Source organism: Pteropus alecto, unplaced genomic scaffold (assembly GCF_000325575.1).
Source record: "Pteropus alecto unplaced genomic scaffold, ASM32557v1 scaffold45, whole genome shotgun sequence".
NCBI lineage: Eukaryota > Metazoa > Chordata > Mammalia > Chiroptera > Pteropodidae > Pteropus > Pteropus alecto.
The window spans coordinates 34,364,508-34,388,126 of NW_006442491.1; the positions used below are offsets into that span (position 1 = coordinate 34,364,508).

The 23,619-nt window shown below is 41.7% G+C and overlaps 1 protein-coding gene across 1 annotated transcript in view; it reads left to right on the top strand.

Annotated features, from left to right (window-relative positions):
- Positions 1–4,950, top strand: part of TSHZ2 (teashirt zinc finger homeobox 2) — a 400,060-nt gene extending 395,110 nt beyond the window's left edge. The window contains exon 3 of the mRNA XM_015596855.2: positions 4,582–4,950. The gene's annotated coding sequence lies outside the window, so the exon portion shown is untranslated. The remainder of the gene's footprint in view (positions 1–4,581) is intronic.
- Positions 4,951–23,619: the final 18,669 nt, after the last annotated feature.

Consider the following 23,619-nt stretch of genomic DNA (forward strand, 5'->3'; position numbering starts at 1 on the left):
AGTGTGAATCGGCAGGGTGGGGGTGCACCTGGCACTACGTTTCTAACAGGTGATGCCAGTGCTGCTGCTTTGTGGGCCACACTGAGAGGAACGAGGTCCTCAGAGGAATAATGAGGTCATTGACGTGTGCTTCTATCTGTAGATTCACCGTGAACACATCAGCAATAAAGGCAGATCAGTTCGGGGCTGTTGAATGGACACCTCAAATATCACAACAGCAATGCCAGAGGTGACTCGATTTCCTAAAACAGCAGAGAACTCTCATTAAAATTCCAAATCATACGTAGTTTCTATTTGTTTGCGAGATAGCTTTCTTTCTGGAAAAAGCGGTGTGCATGAAACTGCCTCAAAGACTATGTGTTTATATGTAAAATGGAGTTAGATTCTAGGCTCAAATTTATTACAAAAACGTTTTTCACCTCCGTCAGTGATCCTGAACTGGTTATAATTTTACTGCCTCCCTCAAGGGACAACTGGCAATATCCAGAGGTATTTGGGGTTGTCACACTCGTGGATAGGGGGATGCTACTGGAATCCAGTGGGTAGAGGCCAGGGATGCTGCAAACAATCCCCCGATGCACAGGACAGTCTCCTACAACAGGACAGTCTCCTACTGAACAATAATTAGTTCAGTGGTTAACTAGTGGCCCAAGATGTCACTAGTGCCAAGGCTGGAAAACCCTGACCTACAGGGAGATTTTCGAACGTGGTGCAGGTTGCGGGGACAATACCACCGTGTAAGAAACTGTCGCATACATTGCAAGATGCCTAACATCCTCGGCTCCTGACCATTAAATGCTAGGGGTGTGCCCATGATTGTAGCGATCGCAAAGGAGCCCCTGGGGACAGTAGTGCAGCTCTGGGAAGAGCAATGCAGAGTGGACAAAGAAGAGGCCGACAGGACTGTGCAAGGGCAAGGACAGCGCAAGAGCCACCAAAATGATTTGTCAGAGGGATTAAACTCCTAGCAAATTAAAGTACATATAATCCCACACATCTGTTGGTGGCTCTGTAATTAATGCAAAATAATTACATCTTTTCGCCTGGCTCTCCCTCGCAAACTCTACTTAATGAACACTGCCAATGACTTTGTAGATATGTAATTAAAAATTTTATTTATTTCTGTTTTATTTTTCTAGTAGTAGCCCAACATATTAAAAAAAAAAAAAAAAAAAACGTGCAGCAGCGAAGCTCGACCTCAGTGACTATTTGAGAGGCGACCAAGGATCTTTGCTTTCTCCATTTCTTACTCCGTGCTGCACAGTTCAGTCCGTAAAGAATTCATTACACCAGTTCTCATTCCTCTTCCCTGCATTTTCTAGCTTTAATTTTCTGCCAGGCTTTCATCGTTAGACCTAGGGAAAAATTAAGTTTTTCTTCATCATTTAAAATAAGGAAGAATAAGGAAGGGTATACTGTCCCAAAATGCCAAGATTCAGGTCTCCAGTTTACCATTTTCTTCTAGTACGGAAACACTGACCTTCCAGAAGAATCAACCACTTCCATCGATCGTGGTGGGATATGAGATCTCTCAGATGGACATAGTATCTTAGCCAGGTTTTAATAGAAGACACTTGTGTCTGGAATTCAACTCACTGTACAGATACTCTCGGGAAAACAACTCTAAATTATGAATATCGCTAGAGTTTAACACTTTACTACACCCAACCATCACAGGCGATATGAGAAGCAGCGATTTAAGGGACCAGAAAAACTGGAACCTCCACGCCCTCTCTCTCACTTGCCAGCCACGTGACTGCAGGCCAGATGGCTTCCTCTCTAAGTCTGCATCTCCCGGGCTGGAAAATGCAAGATACCATTACCTCCCGTGCTGCAGCGCTGTGACGCTGACGTGGGCTGAGCGTGGCTAGCAGAGAATAAACTCGACAAATGTCAGGTTATCGCTACCACGGGATCCTTTCACGCTGAGACTCGAAAGAGCCGCGAGCCTGAGTCAGGCGTCACACACTGAGATCTTAGGAACCGATCGATTTCGTTTGTTTTCGCACAAGAGTCTGTCATGAAGGTGTTTTCCAGAAAATGTCACTAAGTATATTTGTGAGTGTTTCGGAGGGAAGAAAAGGATCATCACACAAATTTGGGAAGCAGTGAGTTAAATAAAGATATATCGGATTGGGTTTTAACTGCAAGGCTTCTCAGCCTTTACTTATGCTAATGTGTACTGTGAATTTCCAAGAAGGGGGCTATAATAAAATAAGGTCATCGTTTTCTTCCTCCCTGCTCCCCTTCCCAGAACAAACTTGGCCCTAAGAGAAACCCAGACAGAGGAGTTTGGGTGTTGACCAGCTAGCTCTGGAATGGGTTCAAGGGAGTGATCAGTGAAACGAGGTTTTGTGTCACTGGTATCGCATTAATATCATGGTGAGGGGGGAGAACATGGGCGCCTCAGATAGACCTCATGTGAAACCACACCCTTCACCCAAGACTTCACCCCGTTTGACAACGTAAGACACTTTCGCTCTTTAGGGAAGGGAGGCTTTGTTATTCTTTTCTCTTCCTCCCTTTCCTTCCTTCCCTCCTCCTCCCTTCTCCTGATGCCGTTGCAATTTCTGGCCTCTACCTTCCTTCTCGTTCTTTGACCCATCTCGCTTCCTCCAACCACGTGACCGTCCTCCTTCAAGTTCGTAGAGCTGCCAGCAGCTTCCAGACAAGTCAGAGGAAAGACGATTTGCTTTCGTCTCTGCCGCGTACACTTCACGTCACAGGGAGATTGCGCCTTCCACTCCTGGTGACCGTCTGTCATCCGGACTGGCACCTGAAAAGAACATGGGGGCTTCCAAAGTGGAAGGCCTAAACTGAAAGCCATCCTCTGCTTTTTATCAGCTGTGTGACCTTGGACAAGTCACTAACCTCTCTGAGACGCCTTTCTCTTATTTTTAAAATGAGATTGTTTCATTTGGTAGGTATACAGCAGCTGATCGTTAGTGTTATAATCACATTATTCCTTACCAAGGAATCGTTTATATTGCCCGTTATGATGATTTTGCATATAATTTCTCTACACACATCCAAATGTCTTCAATGTGTCTTTATTCTTCTACTAGAAACTTGGCAATTTTCCTTTTCTAAAAAACTAATTAGATATAGGTCCAAGGTGTGGTTTTTTTCACACTAAAATGAGCACTACCACTAAATAATGACATAAACCATGAATACCACCCAGATTGGGCTGATGGAAATTATATGCATTTCTACAATAATCTAAGTAGCATATATCGGTTGGGGTGGGGATGTCACCCCGCTAACCTCCCACAGCAAAATATACATTAAGTGCCACTTCCCTACCACAAAAATGGTCCCATCTTTTTAAAATATGTTTTTTATTTGTCAATTACTGTTGACATACAATATTATATTAGTTTCACGAGTACATCATAGTGATTAGAGTTTTATATCACTTCTGAAGTGATCACCTTGACAAGTCTAGTACCCAGCTGAAAAATGGTCCTTTTGAGTCAGGAATTCCACACATGGGAATTTAAGCTTATGAAAATGCAGCATACTGAAAAGCTTTGAACACAAAGATGTTCATCACAGTTTCATGTATCACCGAATAAAACTGGAAGCCAATTAAATGTCTAACATCAGAGAATGATTTAGTGAATTCTGATAGTGTAGGCGATAGATCTCAAGTAGCTGTTTACAATGATGCTTGCAAGTGAAAAACCAGAGGAAAATATTACACAGTGGACACTTGCGACTACGGAAACCTAGCAAAAATGCATGGACAAAGAAAACACTAGAAGAAAATATAGCAGAGTGTGAATAAGAGGTCTCTCTCTGGATGGCGGGGCCCTAGATCGATTGTTTTTATTTTTCGGAATGCTTTATAATAGAAAAATCATACGTTATATTTTTATTTTATATTGTGGTTAAACGCACACAACATAAAATTTACCATCTTAATCATTTCTAAGTGAATATTGTCACGCAACCATCAGCGCCCTTCGGCTACAGAACCTTTTCATCTTGCAAAACTGAATCTCTTTCCCCATTAAACGGCAATTCCCATTCTCCCATCCCCCACAGTCCCTGGCAGCCACCGTTCTGCTTTGTGTTTCTATGAGTTTGACTACTTTAGGTACCTCATATAATGAAAAGTATCTTTGTCATTTTACGACTGCCTTATTTTTACTTAGCATAATGTTCTCGAGGTTCAACCATGTTGTTGAATGTGTGAGAATTTCCTTCGTTTTTAAAGCTGAGTACTATTCCATCGTATGAGTAGACCACATTTTGTTTGTTCACCTGTTGATGCACATTTGGGAAGCTTTCACCTTTCGGCTATTGTGAATAATGCTGCTACGAACGTGGGTGTACAAATATCTCTTCCATACATTATATTTTAAGGGTTTTTCCCCCCCCTAAATTGGTGTTTCCTTTCTATGTTCCATAAACTGGTTACATCACACCCTTTATTGGGCTTAAGTATGACTCTAGGCTGACGGTTACCACCGGTCAAAGAGTATAGGTGGGCAATTTGACTACCTGGGTGAAATGACCACTCTTCCTCAGAAAATAATGCATCTTTTTTTGTTGTTGTTCTGATTCCCATTGCAGGACAAATGCCTTAGTTTCAACTTTCCAGCCTGGATGCCCCTCACACTGAGTCTTTCTTCATTGCACCTGACATTGAACTCCTCCTGACACCCTGCTCTGAGAAGACTGCCAAAAAAAAAAAAAAAAAATCGCCCCAGCCATTTCTCTTCATCCTCACTAACAATTTGGTAATGAAGTATTGATTTCCACTTCTCTGCTTATGGATGATATTAGATTTTCATTGATAAACTGCAATGGGGCCGTCTCGTCTCCACGGTCCCCTTTTCACTGTCACGAGAAAACAAAGTGCCACCGAAGAAAAATAATGACTGGGAACATTGATGTACTTATTTTGTCAGTTTGTAACACTTGACAGGAAAAGGTGGGGGGAGTATCAGTCTCCACAGTTTAATGTCCAAGTGCGCTGCACTAAATGTAGACACTTGGAAGCTTACTTTTCATGGTAATGTCCATTTCCTATTTATAACCCCTCTGGGAACGTTTGTCTAAAGGAAATGTTTCTGTTCAGTGCAACAATTACGGTTGCACCTGGATTGCCCAGTCCTGCCCCTGCCCTGGGGAGTCGTCAATCACAGCAAAGTGGAAGAATTATTAAGTTAAACCAGAGTTTGCGCCAAGAAAACCTCTGAACAATGTTCATCTTCTGTGAAACTTGTTCAAATAGTTAGTCTTAACCATGTCGCTGCCGGAGACTTTTTTCCCCATACAGCGGTGGGCATCTTTATTATCATCATTATCTTCATTGGTTTAAAAAATAATAATAATTTTAAGCATGCACCACTCTCATATGAGACCTGCAAAAGGGGAAGAATTGGGGAAGCTGGTAAGATGCAGAATCTGAGAGGAAGGCAAGGAGATGAGATCATTGCAGGGTGGAAAGTTCAGCAGCCGCCTTTTCTGGTAATCTCTTTCTGCAGGACCGTTGTTTATGGGCTTTCAAACGCAGCTTAGCTTTAGAAGCAACAGAAAGCATGAAATAGGGTGTCCATTTTAAATGTGTTTCTGCAACTTTTTTCATTAAAACTTTGAGGGCCCAATTTTAATTTGTGGAATATTCCCGTTAATAATGAGATCTAATTAAGACATCCATTAAAAGCCCGTTAAAGTTAATTTAACGTAAAAATTCCAATAGAATTGTATTAGATTTTCTCCATTAAATTAACGTTATGGATTTTTAACGGATGTCTTAATTATACGTTATTATTAACAGGAATACTGTATTACACAGATTAAAATCAGGTCCTAAGTCAACTTGGAAAAGCTAAGAGCATGTTTTAATATTAAAAGTCTTGCGTACCTAGTGCTCACTTTGGAAATGCAAGGGGTAGATCTGTTTACTCTAGCTGAGCATTTTCTATACAACTGAAAGCAACCTATAATAGATAAATCCATCATTGCATTTAAACGATGAATTTCCTTATTCTCAAAGGACAAATAAGTCTGGATTGTGTTGTAAACTGCTACTCAGCTATAGGTGAAATATTTTAACTATTCTAGGCACAACATTAGGAACTAGATGACTTTGAAACAAAAGAAATATATATATTTTTTTTTGCTGTTGCTTTAATTACCAAGGGTATCACCCTGAAAAAAAATCTCAACACCAACGAAATGAAGCCAAATATATCCAAATATATTCTCTTCACCATTTCTCATGGAGGCTGCCTGTTGGAATTGTTTTGAAAATTTTGACATGATCCCTAAATTCAACATTGGGATTTAAAAAAAAAAAAAAAAAACTTCTTATTTACCTCCTAGGGAAAGTGTTGCCCTTATGCCACATATAATAGCAAATTGCTTTTTTTATGGCATGCATAACCTAGATGGGAAAAAATATGGTGCTTCGGGGAAGGAGGGAAAAAGTAAATGAAGTTCCAGGAATGTCATTCTGAAGTAATGAGGCATGGACAGAAAATATACCCCTCACATCATCGGATTGAGATGGCAGTCGAAATAGCTTCATTGAAGTGTCAGCACTCATCCATCAATCAATCACCCACAAGGAAAAATAGCAACAGTACAACGGGGCGGCTTTTATGGGATTTACTCATGGGCATAGGGAATAGCGGCTCAAATGTAGTTCTGACATGAAAAGCAAGGTGCTGATATTATTTTTTATGATGGGAGGATCATAAAGTGAATTGAGAACAGCGAGGTCTGTCTTTGCTTAACCTGTTCAACCAGAAATGAATGGAGCTCAACTGGAAAGAAACAGTCTTCGGATGGGTTAAGATTGAAGGGTGGACTCTTACCGAGTACTGTCCTTCGACAAAGAAATTCTATTAAGGGAAAATCGATGCATTAGCATTGGGGTTCCTGAAGCTGTTAAAAAAAACTGCCTGCTCCAACCCAGGGTTATTAGATAGAGCATCATAATTCAGATTCTGCCATAACAGTCCAAAAGCAAATTCTTGGGCTCTTGTTCCAAGTCGGGGGTGAAACAACACCATTCTCAACTCCATGGAAATAGTTTCCCAAGAAAGAAAAAAATAAATCATCTGCTCCAACTTCTATTCTATATGGCTTTGTTAGTGCAATTTCTATGGAGGGGCGGGGTGGGAGGCGAGAGACAAAAATATTGATAAATTTGGTAAGACTCATGAATTGTCGCTTGGTAACCATAAATGTCACTTACTGAGGGACAGCTGCTAACTTTCTTAGGAAACAAGAGCTGAGCTCATGCTGTGAAATACACACAATTCCGAGTATACTCCTAGAGATCAAGCCTGTCTTCATTTGGCCGGCTCTGTGAGGCTTCTAGAAACTTCTTTCTAGAGAGAAAAACTGAATATGAACTCAGGAGAATGTTTTTATCTGCTTTCATACCATCCTTTTTCTCTCTGTGGATAAATGTAGTTCTGAGAAGTTGGAGCTTTAGAAACGAAGAGGAAGATGACATGCAAATTACACTCCAGTATCTCCATGCAGCCACCAACCCTCGGTATCAGTGAGGATAAGAGATTGCCTTTCCTTCCCCATCCTTCCTTCTAGCTAAGGCCACTAACCAGCTGCAAATTGAAATTTCCATTGAAAAATTTGTACGCAAACATTTAAATTTTACATATTTGGCCCCATTTTGCAGTTCAGCAAATTCATCAAATATACAGCATGTTACAAAGTACTGGGGGCTAAAGGCAGAAGAGGAAACATAGTTTATTCAGCAAGTTCACCCAACAAATATCAGTGTGCACCTACTGTGTGCATGACACTGTTCTAGGTGCCTGCCACAGGACACTACAGTGAAGAATTTACATATCTGGTCCTCCCGTTGTTATAAAGATAGCCGATGTCAGACACCAGTGGCAGGAGCTCAGCTAGGCTCTAACTCCCCTCACATTATTTGCGCTTTATTTCTGTTTGTCAAAATGATATTTCAAAACAGGGAATTCTTCTTCTGAAAAGCATAGAAGGAAGAAATCGCTTAAAAATAGGTCAAGGCCTAAAAGAATAGAATCGTAGAATAAATTGGACAGCCCAGACAGTCCCCACAGAATTTCTTTAAGGTCACAACCAGATTTCTTAAAACTCACCCCCCAAATGTGCCTGCTTTGTTGTCGGAGTCTTGCATAATTAATGTCACGGGCACAAGCCACTGGACTGAGCCGAAATGTAGAAAACAAACAAATGAAATGACATATTTGAGAAGCATTTCCGGAACTCTGGTTAAGCAGTGAAGAGATGCGTTTGGGAGTGTGTGGGCACGTGTGTATGTATTCATATATATATATGTGAATAATATATATATGAATTTTGCTGTCATCTTCCAGGGCCTATGGACAGTGCCACAGAAAGAGTCCATGGTTTTCTGAAACTTTTCACAGTAAATCCAAAGATTACGAGGCCTTCGAAGGTGCTTGCATTCTGTTGCTTTTCCATCTGTCACTTCCCAAGTTATTTGTATTCAAGCCTTTTCAATGGTTTCATTTTTTAAGCTTGTTAAATGTTTTTGTTTAGAAAAAATAACATTAAAATGTCATTTTCACATTATCTTCTATTCTTTGCAACAAGAATAGAAGTGTGTTAATGAATGCTAAAATAATAATAATTATTATTATTATAAAGAAATATATGGAAGGCTTTAAACACACACACATATACATCCGCAGTTCTAAAAAGAGCAATAAGTAGTATCTATTTCAAACATGCATTAGGCAAAAAAAAAAATAAAAGAATCACAACTGAACTTTCAGTTTATTTTTTTTCCCCTGTGAGATGTTAAAATGCTAATTTCATTTTCTCCCTTCCTATATGTGGCACTTTCTCAAAATATCTATGAAATACTTTTAGGCATAGATTGAGCAGGAGAAAAGATACAAATTTCCATCCTCTCCCCACCCCCAGAGAGAGAGAGAGACATGTTTTTATTGTTGGGGAAGCATTAAACATTTTGAAACTTGTGAATCATCTTTAGAATTCCTACAGAAGAATTTTACCTCTTCATCCAAAGTAAAAGCCACTTATCTCCTTTGGTTTCCTGTGACAGATTCAGAGGCATACGCAGATATACAATTTCCAGGCTCCTAGTTAATCTTCTTCCAATAGCCACGCACAGCAGGCTAACGGGCGTGGGTGTTTCTCCAAAAATTATTCATGCGCGAGGCAGCCCAAAGCTTCAGGGAAAACTAGAAATGTTTTATGGATTAGAATAGGACGATTTTTAAAATGCTAGTACCAGGTGGAACACCATTTCTGCGACAGGACTCTGTCCGTTTCCTTTGGAAAAATATATTGCAAGTAAAATGGCTCTTTCAAGCAAAGGGCATCCTGATTGATACTTTTCAGCATGCAAATGATCTTACCAACAGCCATATGAGTATCATTAAGGCTTTTAAAAAATGATCTGTTTGAGGACAGATTAAATATTCACAGCCCTTTGTACGATGTTTATTTGCTTAAACCACTTTTGGAACTACAAATAATAACTCTTTTGTGAGAACCCCCAAGAGAAGTTGAAAAATTCGAGAAAATGTATTACTTAAAAAAAAAAAAACAAAACAAAACTACCACTCCCTTCAACTCCTCCAGAAAATGAATTTCATTGCGTTCACTGAATTATCTTGAACCTAAAATCTACATTTGGACATCAGTCCCAGGCAAAGGCTTATATTTACAGAACTTGAACAATCGTATAATTATTTCTCCAATGTGAAGACTGTATACAGTAATATTTTCACTTTCTAAATGACCCATGGAACATCCAGGAATTGTAAATTTGTCTGTACGTTTTTTTTTAAATACACAAAATTTAACCGGTCTGGAGAGACAATACAAACGCTTCCTGCTCTGCGTTGAGAGAGATACTACAGAAATGATATTTTGGCATATAACACATCAGATGCTAGAATGTGCAATGTGAGTCAAAAAAAGCTTACATATGAAACAATTCTCATTTGGCTCAGGGTTCTTAAATGTCATAATATCTCTGGATACAATATACATTCTGGTCTCTGATTATACTGGTATCTTTCTAATCTTTTCTGGCTTGGATGCCTTACATCCTGGTACTGTCGGCATGACTCACAAACTTCCACACCCCTTTAAAATCAAAAGGCCATTGACCATACACAGTCACGGTCTCCTTAACGGTCAACCAATTCTTACTCTGCAGAGTACTTGTAGCTTTTTAGAAAATTAGCCATGAATCATGTTTCTGTTACATATCTGCCCCCTTATGTGAATTCTAGATTTTTTTTTTTCCTTTTAAAAAAGGCAGTGGGGGAGGTAGGGCGGAGTGAGTTGGGAGAATTTCATTCGTCCTTGCTTGTAAAGGAAAGTGTTTATTTGCCAGCAAAGAAAGGCGAACACATTTTTATATTAGGAAAGAAGACGAGTCGTTCTCAAAGAAAAATGACGGCGACCATACCTGTAGAATGTTTCTGAGCAGCGTACTAATTTTCTACCGCCTGCATGCTGTATATAGTACATCTGCCTGTATACACGGAGAGAAAACCAGGCTGGTTTCCTTGTGTACCATGTAGCCTGGATGGCTGGGAACGCAAGCCTCCCGTACATTTTTATACTGTATATATTTGTATATACTAACTATATCACCATGTATGAACACAGATTTTGTTATATCTGCTCGTTTCTGTTTCCTACCAAACTGGCCCACAATGGGGTTTCTTTTGTACAGAAAAAAAATAATAATAATATGCTTGTAATTTTTTCCTGATCATTCTCTTTCAATAGCTTATGAAAGAATTAGATCTGAGTTTACAAAGAAACTATAAGACCCAAGTTTGTCTGTCTGCATGAGTCCCGTCCAATTGCTGGATGTAGGGAGGAACCAACAACCCGATTCAGAGTTTTCCTTTGAAGGCATGCTTTACCCCTTGGGAAAACCACAAACTCATCCATGTAGAATTATCTTCTTTGTATTTTATCTAATAGTGCCTGAAATTTTTTTAATGTCTTCTCAGAGGAAGGATTCATAATTGTCAAAATTTGAAACATTAGCTTAATTTTGTTTTTATGACCTCGCAATTCTGCTCCTTATTTATTCGGTTGCTGTCGTAATGGGGCCCCAGGCCATTCCCGACATCGGCGTGTTCTTCTTCTGCGTTAAGGATGTTTTTAAAATTAGAGATTATTGAGCCAACAGGCTGTTTTAATCAAAACCATGTTTCACTTGTTTTTGATGATTATAAATTGTCCTTGCAATGAGAAAAAAAGGTTTTCTACTAGGAAAATTATACCACCCTGTGGCCAAACAGATTCATCGCAGATAGGCATCCGCGCCCACTCTCCTGCGATCTGGAAATTTCTTCCCTTGGTTGGCCACACTTACTTTTACTCCCCATCATCCCGAATGCTAGCGCTCAATGCAGTCACTCTTTGCAAATTTACAAAGGTTTGGCCCAGTTGTCATGGCCCAAAGACAAGCAACCCAGCTGGAAATGACGGCTTTCCAGCTTGAAAAAAATCCAGGGATTTTCAGAAAAGGTGCTCCTGCTTTTGTCCCTCGGTGCCACCACCTCGTCATCCCTCCTAATTAGAAACGATCTGGTTGTGATATCTCATATCACTTAAATCAGGTTAAAAGAAATATTTGGATCAGCCCTTTACTGAATAAAAATGAGTCTGAGTTGCATTCGAGATGTATGCCTGTGTATGATGCTGCAGTGTCGAAATTATCTCTAGAAGGGGAGATTTTTTTAAATATAATTTTACCACTAGAAATAAATTCTGAGGGTAGAGATGAAGAAAACCCTTAAATTATATCGCTGAAGCCATTATTTTTTACATCTAAAGAGGTTTTTTTTTAAAGGAAATCATTCTACTTTGAGAATTGTAATTAAAGCCCTAAATAATAGATACTACTTCTTTTAGCTATTGTGAAAAAATAATAACACACTCACCAAGGTTATATGGAGCCCCTCATTTCCATCAAAAAGGTTTCTATAAGTGTATTATTTACATTTTCAAACATGATAACTCTTTCCTTTGTGACAAAAAAAAAAGTCTTTTTTTTTTTTACTTCCTACTGAGCAGTTATTGGAAATAAACTGTTCCCATCTGAAACTTTATCGTTATTTGCATCAGAAAAGCCAGCTGCCCGCTTTGAGGACCTGGGTGTGTTCAATTATGATTTTGCTGGAGGCCGTCCCTCATTTTAATGCTGCAAATATTGAACCACCTTTCCGAAACCTAGCTCACCCGGTAGAGCACAGACACGCCTCTCAACACCATTAGCTTTGCAAATGGCTTCATTTCCATCGACGCCTACTTCCGCTTTGGCCAATTGAAAAATGAAAATTAAAGGAGAGATGAAGAAGAAGAAAAAAAAAACACAGATGCACTTAAAACATGAAAAGAATTATTTATATGATAAAAAATATATTTAGATTTTCAAAGCACAAGACTGAATAGAAGTGCTCTTTTTAGTCTTTCTGAAGATATTACTGTTAAATGTCTTTCTACATCAGGCTTAATAAATCTGTAATGACATTTGATGGATTGATTTCTGCCTATGTGTGTTTTTTAAAGCTGGCAAGAGAGGAGAGAGGCAAGGGAGACGGGAAGGGGGGACAGGGGATATACCCTGGGGGGGGCCAAGGGAGAATATTATTGACAGGCATCTCTGTTGCTCCGACCCACCCCCACCGAACCACCCCCAGCTTCTACCCTCTTCCCTGGTGGATTTTTTTCCTTTTTACGAAAGCCAGCACCCTTTGCTTGGTTTCTGGGCTGCCTTTGCCTGCTCTCATATCTGGTCGGCTTGTGCCTGAGTAATTGATGATGTGCTCTCAGCAGAGGCTGTGGGCAGCTGCCTCACAAATTCAAGGATGCTAGGCAGAGGGCAGATGCGATGGAGACGGCCCAGCCTTCTCCCCTCAGAGTGATGGCCCAGCTGAACACTCAGTTTCCCCACGTACCCCACTCTATTAATGTGCCAGGAGAAATGAACCATGTTTCACACACAAGCTGCCCGAGCAGATGCAGATGCCCCACCAGAAATGATTTGTCGTCTGCGCACAGACAGCTCACGGTGTCCGTGTCGCACGGCTGCATGAGACCCGCGCTCGTTAAATCATAATAGCTACAGGATCACCTGTTGGCTCCCTTTCATTGCCATGGCCCTATGTCTAGGCCATAAAATAGGAGAGGCCAGGCTAAGGAAAGCAAGACAGGTGAGGAAAGGGGGTCCCAGAGCGTTGGGATAAGCACTGTGGACGAAACCAAAGAGTTCTTGGTCTTTATTCATTTGGTGACTATTTATTGAGCACCTGCTATTTGCCAGATCAGAAGCTCACACCGATAAAGCAATGTGATGATGGTTATGAGAACAGGATCGCGAGCCAAATTGCATTAAAATCCAGGCTCTGTCATGTGCCATCTCTGTGATCTAAGGCAAGATTAAAGGAAGAACAGAACATTATGAGGATGAGTCTAGGGACTGTAGGAGCACAGAGGTGGCCCCCAACCAACCAGAGAAGTCATGAAGGATTCCCGAAGGAAATGATGTTGAAGATAAGGTAATTCTCAAAGGTCATTAGAAGAACCGAAAGTATACGAGAACACGTTCCTTAACCACGCCCCCCCCTCCAATCTAATCCATCAACAAGTCCTGTTGTTTCTCACTTCAAAACACGACTCTGGTCTGTTTACTTTCTACCTCTCCTAGGCTTCTGCGGTGTTCTTCAAACAGGTCAGTAAGCCGTCCAACCCAAATCCATTCTTTGTACAGCAGCTGGAGTGACCTTTTAATAAAGTAAATCAGATCAGGCTATTTTGCTCCTCAAGACCAAAGGTAGGCCCATGTTTTCTTTGAAGGGTCAGAGAGTAAATATGTTTAGTTTTACGGGCCAGCTGATCTTTGGCCCAACAATTCAACTCTGCCATTGTAGCGAAGAGTGGCCATCAACAATAGTAAACAAATAGGTGTGGCTGTGTTCCAATAAAACTTTATTTACAAAACAGGCAACAGGCTGGTTGTGGCCCATGAGCCATAGTTTGCTGACCTTGCCCAGGATCCTCCATTTGTCTTAGATTAATTTCCTAGGGACACAGGCCTGGAGATGAAGACATGAGGACAAGTAGTTTACATGGGAGGTGACGCCAAGAAACACAAACAAGAAAAGAGTAAGGGAAGGATGCCAATAAATGGGCTTAAAGAATAGTGCCCTCCGTGGGCAGGGGGCCCAACCCCACAGGGAACTCTGGGAGACAGGGCAAGACAAGCCTCGGCACATTGTGACTCTGTCTAAGTGGTGACAGAGCCGGGGTATCTACACATCACCTCTGATCAGTTATTAGTGGAGGGCTGCTGCAGCGTGAGGTGGGGGCTTCACCTCCCCAGCACTTCCGATCTGCCCAAAGACTTTGAGGAGTGGGCTTCAGTGACCAGAGAAGATCCCAGGGCCCAGAGTCACAGGTGCTTGGAGCCGGAAATGACGATGTGAATGATCCCCCATCCAGAGCGCTGATCACAGGCTGCTGATCACAGGCTGCCGCTGTGTGATCAGTAGTATACTGTCGGTTTCCCCCACAGGCGCCATGCGAGAGCAGACGCTAACGCGTGTCTTGTTTGCACATTCCCAGTCGGAGGCGTAGCACTGGGGATAGAGCGGGTGTCCAACAAATATCCATTCAATAAATGAATGCCGTTTTTCTGGAGACCTGGGAACTCCCCAGTCACTCTCTCTGAAATGTTCCCTACCCTACCGGCTGCCCACCCACGGCCTGAATCTTCCAAGAGCCACTTCCTTAATCTCACCCCCAGCACAGTGATGCATTTCTTAAGAATTTCGTGGGATCAAAGACCATGATCAACTGCCTCTAGGGACACACTGTCGAGCCATCTTAACTTTCTGGGCAGCCAGGGGCCACAGAGAGCTCTACCTGAGTGAGTGTGGTCTCAGGAGGAGCTAGGAGAGGAGGAGGTCTGGGCGTGAAGCCCCGCACCGGGCAGCAGGCCCGAGCTCAAACCGAGGAGAGTGTCTTTGCTCTAAAGCCAGTGGACACAGGCAGAACTTCAGAAGACTAAATACAGAAGCCAGATACAGACAAGCCCTGGGGAAGACAAGACACAGCTCCCAGCATAAAAGGGGTCACATTGATGAACTAGGATCTTTCAACAAGCCCCAGACGGGTCCAGTTTGTCATACATCTCACACGTTGCAAATCTGAATCTGTATTCAACGAATTGAGTATTTAAAAACACTACAGTTGCATTTCATTTTTTTACAGCTGAGTAATATTCTATCGTATATATGAACCATAACTTCTTTATCCAATCATCTGTTGATGGACATTTAGGTTGCTTCCATATCTTGGCTATTGTAAATAATGCTGCTGTGAGTGTAGGGGTGCATAGATCTTTACAAATTAGTGTTTTGGTTTTCTTTGAATAACCTACCATTTGCACTGACATGGATGGACCTAGAGGTTATCATGGCGAGTTAAATAAGTCAGACAGAGAAAGATAAATACCATATGATTTCACTTATATGCAGAATCTAAGGAACAAAAACCTAAATGAAAACAGACTCACAGATACAGAGGACAATCTGGTGACTGCCAGAGGGGAGGGGGTTAGCAGGTTGAGAGAAAAAGGTGAAGAGATGAAGAAATTAGTAGTTACAAAATAGTCATGCGGACATAGAGTACAGCGTGGGAATATAGTCAATAGTATTGTAATAGCTGTGTGCAGAGCCAGATGGGTGACAGAGTAATTTGGGGGATCACTTCATAAACTATATAAATGTCTAACCAATATACTATATACCTAAAAACAAACAAACTAATAAATAAGTAAATACATTACAGTTATATTGAATTTTTTACTAAGTGCATGTATTGCCCTTTCAAAAATCAAAAATTAAATTAAGATGATAGAGTAGCAAAAATAGATATGATGAACAAATGTCCCTATTTGGTATAGAAATATACTATAAAGTTATAATAATTTTTAAACGCTAAACCGGCATAAGAGTGAACAACTCAACGTCAAACAAAATAATGTCTAGGAACATGTTAAATGTTTAAAGAATTTAGCATATTATAAAAGTAGAATTTTAAATTTATAGATAAACGGTGCATTAACGGCTGATAAAATAGTGCTCAGACCATTGGTAAGTTTTCAGAAAAAAAGTAAGTTAAATATTTATCTTGTACTATATATATTAAATTATCCTTCAGATGAATTAAAGAATTAAATCTAGAAAGAAAACCATACGAGGAAAATGTAAGTCAATAGTTTTGCCTGATATCAGCCAGGAAGTTATTTCCAAGTACAAATGCTAAGGAAAAAAATCATAGGAACTGAAATTCCAGGAGTCAAAAAAATAAAATAAATACAATAAAAAGTCACAGATTGGCGGGGTGGGGGGGTTTATTTGTATTAATATGTGATTTATGTGATTGGCATAATTAGTGATACCAAGAATGTTTATATAGCTCTAAGAAAAGTGAATAATATCTAAATAGAAAAATTTGGGCAAAATTCACAAACTGACAGCATGCAAATAAATACAAATGTTTAATGAACATTTTAAGACAATATCGAGTGACAGTAATAACCAAAGAGACAAGTATTAAAACAAGAAGAAATCATTTTCACTTATCAAATTGACAAAAATAAAACATAATGTTTTCATTATTGGACAGGGCTCAGGGAAGAGACATCCACACACATTGCTGCCGGGAGTGAAAATGGATAGGAACTTTCCGGAAACTGATTAAACAGTATTTATCAATCTCTCTAAAATGTGCATGCCCTTTAATTAATTACTCTTCTAGAGAGTTTTCCTCCAAAAATAATTGAAGATTTGCTCTGAGATTTATTTAATAAGGATGTGTAATCATAACATTGGTTATAATTGTGTAAAGTTTTTTGGAAAAAAGCCTAAGTGTTCCAAAATAGGCAATCGATTACATAAATTAGGGTACACCCCTGAGATGAAGGAAAACACATAGATCAATGAAATGGAATAGAGAGCCCAGAACTATACCCTCATCAATATAGTCAATTGATCTTTCACAAGGGATCAAACTCAATACAATGGGCAAAGACAGCCTCATCAACAAATGGTGCCAGACCAACCAAATGTCCATATCCAAATGCTGACGAGAATGTGGAGCCACAGGAACTCTCATACATTGCTGGAGGAAATGCAAAATGGTACAGCCATTTTGGAAGACAGTCAGCAATTTCTTACAAAACTAAACATACCACGTGATCCAGTAATCACACTTCTTGGTTTTTACCCTAAGGAGTTGAAAACTTTTGTCTACACAAAAATCTCAACGTGGATGTTTACAGCAATTTTTTCATAATTGCTCAAACTTGGAAATACACTTTACTAGATGAATGGAAACTGCTACATCTAGACAATGGGATATTATTCAGTGCTAAAAAGAAATGAGTTATTAAGCCATGGAGTTTCTTTAAAAAAAAATTAAAAGTAGAATTACCATATGATCCAGTAATTCTACTTCTAGGTATATATCCAAAGGCAATGAAATCAATATCTCAGAGATACTTCTGAACTCCCGTGTTCACTGCAGCATTATTGACAATAGCCAAGATGGAGAAACAACCTCAATGTATCTATCGACCAATGACTGGATTAAGAAAATGTGGTATGCAGCTCATACAACTTAACAACAAAAAAACCAAACAATCCAATTAAAAAATAGGCAGAAGGCCTGAACAGATATTTCTCTAAAGAAGATATACAGATGGCCAATAGACATAGGAAAAGATGCTCAAGGTCACTAATCATCAGAGAAATGCAAATTAAGACCACAATGAGATATTACTCACACCTGTCAGAATGGCTCTCAACAATAAATCAAAGAACAACAAGTATTGGCAAGAATGTGGAGAAAAGGGAAGCCTCATACATTGTTGGTGGGATTGCAAATTGGTACTGCCACTATAGAAAACAGTCTGGAGGTTTCTCAAAAAATTAAAAATGGTTATATCTTTTGAGCCAGCAATTGCACTTCTGGGTATTCATCTGAAGAAAACCAAAACAGTAATCCATAAAGATCTAAGCACCCCTATGTTCATGGCAGCATAATTTACAATAGCCAAGATATGGAAGCAACCTCAATGCCCATCAATAGTCAATTGGATAAAGTTATGGTTCATATATACAATGGAATATTACTCAGCCGTTAAAAAAAATGAAATCTTACCATTTGCAATGACATAGACGGACCTAGAGGTTATTATGCTGAGTGAAATAAGGCAGACGGAGAAAGATAAATACCATATGATTTCTCTTATATGCAGAATCTAAGGAACAAAAAGAGCAAACTAATCAAAAACAGACTCACAAATATAGATGCCAATCTGGGGATGGTCAGAGGAGAAGGGGGTTCGGGGGTTGGGAGAAAGGGGTGAGGGTTAAAGAAGCACAAATTAGTGGTTGATAGATGGTCACAGGGATGGCGAGCACAGCATAGGGAATGCAGTTAGCGTTGATGTAATGGCTAGGTGGAGAGCAATTAGGGGGATCATTTTATAAACTATATAAATATTTAACCAATGTACTGGATACTGAAATTAATAATAAAATAAAGAAAATGTGGTATGCATATACAATGAAATATTATTTGGCCTTCAAAAAGAAAATTTTGCCATTTGTCATAACGTGTATGGACCTGGAGGACATTATGCTACAAAAATTAAGTCAGACGCAAAAAGATAAACACTGTATGATCTCCCTTTTATGAGCTGATTTTAATTTTTAAAGAAATATCTCAATGTAGGATGACCACAATGTGTGAAAGAACTCTCCTCGCCCCCCAAAAAAGTAACAAAAATTTATTAAAATGAAGTAGCCACAGAAAGTTTCCTACACAGGGACATAGAAGAGAGGTCTCAGGGACATCTCAGTGATGGCCCCTAAATTAGCCAAAGTCCTTCTAGGACTTTGTCAAATAACACTTACAAATGTTACTCATCTGCACGATCATAATTGATTAGTGCCTAGCTCCTCACTTATATGAAAACTAATAGCTGACATTTAGAACAGTATGTACCACGTGGCAAACCTTGTACTTAGAACTTTACGTATTTTATTTCTTTTAATCCTCACAAAAAAAAAAAACCTCTGAGGTAAGTACAATTTTTACCTGCATTTTACAGATGAGGAAACTGAGGAACACAGAGGGTAGGTAAGTTGTTCAAGGTCAACCAGTTAGCAAGTGGCTGAGCTGGGATTCAGCCAGGCAGAATGGCTCCAGTATCTGTGTTCTTGGCCATTTCTCTACCAGGAGTCTACAGACTGCAGCCCATGGGCCCTCATTTTTTTTAAATAAAGTTTTATTGGAACAGAGCCATACCCATTTGTTTACTTATTGTCTATACCTGTTTTCACGCTAAAACAGCCAAGTCAAGTAATTGCGACAGAGACCCTATGTGGTGCTCGCATGTTCCACACTGCTGCATGTACCCTTCAAGGCGTAGTGACAAGGCTGTAATTTGATTTTGTCTGTCGGCCCACCAAACCCAAAAATATTTACTATCTGGCCTTTTACCAAACACATTTGCCAAACTTTATTACATTGTCTCTAGACTATAGAATCCATGAGGGCAGAGACCAAATCCTGTTTGATTCACCACTGAACCCTCAACTTCTAGGACACCCTTTCATGCGTCACACATCACAGATGCTCCAGATACTATTCGTTGCAGAAATCAGTGAATGTGCACGTAAGCCTGGCTAAAACTTCAATATGCTCCATGCATTGATGCCTACCCAACGAATAACACATAATGCTGAGAAATGTCCCACCCAGCGACCCCCGGAGTGCCCCATTTTACAGCCCAGAAGACTAAGTTGCCCCATATCCCATACCGATCGACATGGTGGACATAGAATTCGGACCTAAGTTTGTGAAATAGGAAAGCCACTCTCTTCTAAGCCACTATCACAGAGCTTGGCAAATGGTAAGCCTTTTAATAAAAATGATGGTTTATTCACCATCTAATGGTCATTAGACCTAAGTTTTATGGTGTGAGCAGAAGATGTCCTAGGACTTCCAAGGACCAGCACTGGGACTTGGAGAGCTGCAGCATGAGTAACAGAGGAGACACTGCAGAGGAAGAGAATGTGAGGGGCGAAGAGCTTTGAGATATGAGTCGGTGTCTCCTTCCCCGCCCCTTGGTCTGATTTTCAGGCTCCAGAACTCAGGTTCCCTGGCGGCCCGGCTTGAGACTCTGCCCCATCTGGCTCCCGCCACTCCCGGACACTGGCTTCCCCTAGCACATCCGACACTCCAGCCAAACCACAGTGCTCTCAGCTCCAGCACTCCGCTTTGCGAGGGCAGGAGCCTTCCTCCTTCTCTGACTCTAGTCGAGAAGTCCTCTGCCCTCGGGTGGCCCCCGGACTACCCTTTTGCAAAGTCACTGCGCTTGTGTTGACTTGTGCTGTCTGCTTGTCTCCTACACACGCCAGAGGGCAGGGCCCGGCGGGCAGTCTTCCCCGCCTGCACCCCCACCCCACTCCAACCCCCACCCGACCCTCACCCTACTCTGCCTCCCACCGCATCCCCAGCACCACGCCCCCTCGTGGCCTGTCATGGCGGGCGCTCAGGGAGGACGGGTGTGTCACAAATAACAAAGGCCCCGGCGTGGTCTCCCTCCATGTGTGCTCGGAACTGCTCTTCACTCCATCAGAGTGAGGCAAAGTGTGTGGCGCCCGGGGAAGAGATGAAGACACAGCGCCCCGGAGGCGTTCAGCATCACCTCCAAGGACACGCAGCGCGGTGACGCAAACCTAAGACCCAAGCCTGACCTCGCGTCCTGAGCGACCGCATACAGCACGCAGCTGTCACATCTCCGTCGCGTTTCCTTATCGTCGTAAACACCTTTGTTCTCCCATTCACAGCCAGTGTGCGGACACTACATTGCGAGCAAATACGATATGATATATGATATGATATAAGATATGATGATATAGGACGTGATTAGTACATGCTGTCTTAGCAATACTTTATTATCTTTAACATGCCTTACATAATACACATTGACACTTAACTCTTACTGAGCACTTACTCTGTATCGGGTTCTTGACAGAAATGACCTCTTTTTTAATCTTTACTATCACCCTAAAACATGCATTCTCTACAGCAGGTTCTTAGGGGGTGGTGAAAACTCTTAGCTATTACGATGCTTTCTGGTGCTCCAAAGGACCACAGCACATAAACAAATATAGTATACGTCTGTGGCATTAAAATTTCATGGAGAGAGGGAAAAATTCTTAAAAAGTTCCTCAAGGGGCAATTTTTTTTAAAAAGGTTAATTACACTGCGTTATTAACCCTACGGCGCCGGCTCAGAGAGGCGAGCTAACCTGCCCAAAGTCACACAGCGAGTGATTTGTACATCAAAATTCAAGCCCAAGTCTGTCTAATGCCGAAAGCCGGGTCGTACATGACTTCTGAGAGCCTCTTTTTCCGAGATTAGGTTAAGTCAGAGGTAGGCGGGTCCTATAACTCTCTCCACTGAGAGCGTGGTCCTCAAACCCGCCACGGCAGCAGCATCACCTGGGCGCGCGTTAGAGACGCAGGCGCCGCGCAGCCCCAGACCTGCGCAGCCAACACCCACAGCATCCCAGAGGCCGGTCTGCGTGCAGTGTGCTGAAGGAGCTGGATTCTCACGCGCACAGGTGAGTGACCCTCCAATCCCTGGAACAACAAAGCCACAAAGACACCTAGACCTGTTCCCACATCGGAGGTTCCCTGCCCCAGTCGGAAATTCCCGTGTCAGACTAATTATACGGAAGGGTGTTCCGTGACTTACTGTGTTCCCAGAAAAAGAAAGAAAAGTGAAGTTCTCTTTCAGGTTTTCAGAGTAGATAATGTCAAATATTTACCGAGCAAACATCATTGTCAAGGCACGCCATTCTCTTCCCGCTGATTAGGTGCTGTCAATCACGCCTCGATGAGAGGCCTGTCAGCCGTTCTCAATAGAAGCCACCTGTCATCTCTGCTGAACTAGGCGCGCCTGCCAGGCAGGGGGACGCAGGGAGAGGGCTCTGCGGGCAGGCCCGGGAGGAGGGGTTTCCGAGGTTGCTTAAGGCCCACCTTTGTGGGTGGGATAGATGGCTTGAGGCTGGCTGTTCAACCAAGTCGCTGAAGGAAGGTGGGAAAGAGGCCTTTGGGGCAGAGGAGACCGCGCTCATTCGCCAAACAGGATTCGCAAACCCAAGCAGCATCAGAACCACTCGCAGGGCTTGACAAAACGCAGGTGGCCGGCCCTGCCCGGAGACTCAGGAGTTTGGGGGCGGGGCCTGAGAATCTGCATGTCTGCCCAGCTCCTAGGTCCTGTTGTGAGAGCCACGCTTTGAGAATTAGGTCTGAACCTTCGACTCCTGACTGGTTGCTCCCTTTCTCCTCCTCACACCTCACAGTCTTCACGATGAGCAGCCGGTGTGACCCTTTCAAAACAGATCATACCAGCCCCTGCTCCAACCCTCCAGCGGCCCCCACCTTAATCACGGCGAAATCCCAAGCCCAGAACACTCCGCCCAGGCGTGACGTGTTCTCACGCTTCACTTCCGTCTCCTCACTTAAATGCCACCTGTCAGTGATGCCTTCCCTCTCTATCCCCTTAACCCGCTTTAAACTTTTCCTCCCAGGACACATTACTACAGGATGTGCTATGCTATGCTATGCTATGCTATGCTGTGCTATGCTATGCTATGCTATGCTATGCTGTGATGATATGTCATATGATATATGACATGATGATGTGATATGATATAGTTATTTGTTTACATCAATGGTTTACGACTAGGTGATTCTGCCCCCCACCTCCAGAGGACATTGGGAAATGTCAGAGACTTTTTCGAGTGTCCGGACTGGGGAGTGTTAAGGCTGGCATCTGATGGGTAGATGCCAAGGCTGATGCGAAACATCCTACAGTGCGCATGATAATGCCCGAGACAAAACATGACCCAGGCTTGAATGTCATTAGTGCTGAGGTTGAGAACTGTGGTTTACATGTTCGTAGTCTCCATACAGTTTGGGACGGCGCCATATAGTAGATGCTCAGGAAGTATCTGTGGGTGGATGGATAGATGGGTGGATGGATGGATGGAGGGATGGATGGATGGAGAGATGGATGGATGGAGGGATGGAAGGATGGATGAACAGTGGCTCAATTTGAGAGGTCAGAAAATGTATTACTAATCCCTCACTTTGTCACCCCAACTCCTATTCATCCTTCAGATCTCATCCTAGATGAGCCTTCTTCAATTCACCCCCCAAACACACACCGGCACACACACTAGGCGAGCTTCTCCTGGATGCAGCACTGATAGCTTGTCTGCTTTCCCTAGCAGCACTGATCTAGAAGGTGATAATAATTTGTTTGGCTGTCCGTGTCCTGCTGCCTCCCCCATTCAACTATAAATTCCATGAAGAGAAAGCTGTGTCCACCTGTTCACCAATTAATCCCCAAAGTGCCTGGCAGATAGCCACTCCCTACATGTGTTGAATAAATGAAGATAATTTAGGGAAAAGAGCTTTGAAACATGGCAATAAATATATCTGCTGAACAAATGAATTTGTGGAAGGATTA